This window comes from Puma concolor, chromosome C2 (genome assembly GCF_028749965.1).
Source record: "Puma concolor isolate L17-30 chromosome C2, mPumCon1.1.hap2, whole genome shotgun sequence".
NCBI classification, from domain to species: domain Eukaryota; kingdom Metazoa; phylum Chordata; class Mammalia; order Carnivora; family Felidae; genus Puma; species Puma concolor.
In genome coordinates this window covers 58,074,267-58,077,589 of record NC_141675.1, presented here as the reverse complement: position 1 = coordinate 58,077,589, position 3,323 = coordinate 58,074,267, and the positions used below count along the sequence as shown (strand labels likewise).

At 30.2% G+C, this 3,323-nt stretch overlaps 1 non-coding gene across 1 annotated transcript; it reads right to left on the bottom strand.

The window, feature by feature from the left end:
- Window positions 1–2,421: 2,421 nt before the first annotated feature.
- On the bottom strand, window positions 2,422–2,635 carry LOC112850642 (small nucleolar RNA U3). Its single transcript, XR_003222731.2, has one exon. It is a non-coding gene; the product is annotated as a small nucleolar RNA U3 (small nucleolar RNA).
- Window positions 2,636–3,323: the final 688 nt, after the last annotated feature.

Below are 3,323 nucleotides of genomic sequence, written 5' to 3'. Positions count from 1 at the left end.
AAATTTTGGAGTACAGAAAATTAATCGGCAGTCATTTGTATTGCTGAAGGATTTTGTTCTCATATGAACCTGACCAGTGGTCATTTTAGCTATGTACTATTTATCCTACTATTCTGGAACACAAAGCTTAAGCACTGAAAGAAACTATTATTTAATCCTTCCTCATTTGACGCAGATAAACAGATGCTCATTATTTGAATATAATGCTGTAATAAGTACATAAATTTATTCCATGGTTAAGTATATTGCTAAAGGAATTACGGTTTGGGTTTATGCATGTAAAATTTGATTTTTACACCTTTTGAAACAGAAATCACTTACAATTTTCAGTAAACAATGAAGATGATGACTTTAACATTGATATTACTAGCCAAAATATTATCATTTAATTTCTCCAGTGTTCTTTGTTTCTCTCAAAAGCAGTTTGTTTTTACGTCAACTGTTGTGCAATGGGATGAGACAAGGTCACACTGGTAATTTCGTCTGCAAGAAACGCTTTATTCTGCAGTATAACAGAGGAACCAACAGAAAAGTAGCACATGGTAAAATGGACAAGCAATACACAATCCTAAACACAGTCAAATTAAGGTTTCCCTATGTCAATAACCCATATGACTTGCTGAAATTTAGAAATAGCTATAACCTACACTATTGTCTCTACTAAAAAAGGAAACAGGGTCTCGTCTTGTTCACTAGTCATCTGGAGAAGTTCTATGCTCACTAAAGTTCTATGGTAACAATTTTGTCAAATAGTGAAAATGCGCAAAATTTTACCTTTTTTTCTGTATGGTCTATGAGAATTAAATTTATGTTGAAATTCTCCATTCAAGGAATGAATACGTAATATCTTTTGTGTTTTAATTTGCAGACATTGGCATTTTTTAAGGACCAGTAGTGGTCCTTCAATTTTTATCTTCAGAGCTAAGCAAATCTGTCTTTCATTTTTTTTAATAGTTTATGCTATAGTATGATGGGAAAAAAGAAAATCTTAGACAAACATTTCTAAATATGGTAAATGTCCAATATGTCTTTACATTGTTATGCCTTCTTTTTTAAAAAAATGTATCTGTGAAAGTCAATGGTAAGTTATGTTTAATTACTCAAGTACCTGTCTTTACTAGATGTTATTCAGGGTGATTTAACCTGTCACATTTCTTGCCTTCAATTATAGTCTGGAAACACTATTAAAATCCATGCAGCAGATTCAAACAATTCTTATAATAAAATAAAGGAAATTAGCTTGAAAAATGTTAGAGAGATGTCAAAAATAACAGCTATACACTCTAATTTAGGATTTAATGGTAAATTTAGCATGAGTAGAAAGTTTTAAGATTCATTTCACTGGGATTGATTTGAATATTTGAGCACCTTTTTCTCCTTTAGTGGAAATTATTTGTTCCTGAGTACCCTCACAAAAACAATTAGCTAGTGTGATTGCAAAGCATATGTTTACTGGCAGATGTTGAGAATTTAATGCATCGGTCGGTGTAAATAAATAAGGAAAATTATAATTTTATTATAATTCTAAATATGAAAACATTAAATTGAGTTCTATGGCTCATTAATTGTCTTATCAGTTTAATTTGCATATTAAGAATTAAAAATAAAGCCAGGCTATTAAAAGTGGGCTAAAATGAAGTTTTTATATAACAGTTCATATCATTAGAATAAAAATAACAACGGTTTTATTAAAATATCCAAAAGTCAGAATATGCAATTATTCATGAATTTTTAATAGTACCTTTGTATCATAAAAATTGTTTTTCAGCATAATACTGTAAAACATGCATATTCTAGGAAGTAAACTAAAGCATAACAAAGATGTATAAAACAAAACTATTCATTGCCTTCCTGTACCCCACCATCTCAATTTCCAGCCCCTAATTTAACCAACTTTATACCATCTAGTGCATTTTTTTCTGACAACTTTGTTTTCAGATCTTTGTACATGTGTGTGTATACACATACACACACAAACACACAGTACACACACATATAATTTAGAATTTTAGTGGACAACATCATGGACTATTACTATTTCCTCATTCATGAATAAACTCCTTTACCCCTATAATGATTTCTACATTTGTAAAGTCATAAGAGTATATACAATAAAAATATACATGAAAATTAAATTTGATTTAAATAATGTTAAGGTAATATTAACTAAGATTTTTTTTTCAAAATAACTAAGAATGCCTTAGCGTTTATCAGTTCAAGACATAGATTAACATATGAAATTTGATTAGTGAGGAAATTCTTGTGTCATCCTTCCTGTGATTGATTTGTTCTTAGGATCTTGTACAAAAAAGAAGTAGGTAAGAACAAAACACATAAAAAGATACTAGGTATGATTTTGAATTTTTTTAGAAATAGATACAGGTATATAATATTTCTTTTTTTTGTTGCTTTTCTTTTTTCATCACTCAGACCTGGTCCTCTCCCTCTTACTCCCCCAAAGGAGAAGACGAATGATCATCAGTGGTAATTGGCTGTCATGGAAACAACACCCAAAGTCAGTTTCACACTCAGGAGAGAACACTGTACCTCTTCCTTGTAGTTTCGGGTACTCTAAATGTTCAGAAAAGCTTCTCTAGTAACAGACTATGGATATGATCTCTGAAAGTATAGTCTTACAGATATAATAGTTCTAAGTAACTTAGGGAAATGAAATTGAAAACTGTTACTTCAAATTAAGTCACAATTTTAAAATATTTTTCACCAAAAACAAAGTAGCTTGCATTTTATAAAAGTATAACTTTTTAAGTAGATGGTTACCAATTTCAAAGTTCAACTGACTTTCACTAAGAATGATTTTACAGTTGACAGTCATGTTATAGAACTACATGAAAAAGAAACAAAACCATTTCTGAAGTCTATTTTAGACCCAGAGTGCTATAAGTAAGTGGGACTAGTTCTAAAAGTAATGAAAACAGCTTGAACTCTACAGTTTTTTTTCCAAAAGGATGCAATAGTCAATAGTCTAAATTTCATATACAAATGAACTTAAAGAATGAAACCATAAATAAAGAATGAATGTTTTGCTCCCTCTAAAGAGCAATATGTGGATAGATTTGAGGTTTATTTCAAGAAATGTTAGAATTTACTTTTCAGTGGCATGACCAGAAGACACAATAATAATGAATGTAGAAACAAACCTAAAGAAGGGGAGATTGCTGGTGGCAATAAGGAAAACAAAAGGATTGTAGAGAATATAATAATGTCATATTCAGAGAGAGAAAGAGATCCTAAGTAGTGACTAAGTAATCAAAAAGTAACAGATCACAAATATTTTAAGTAGTGCTTTACAGATAAAAGGAAGA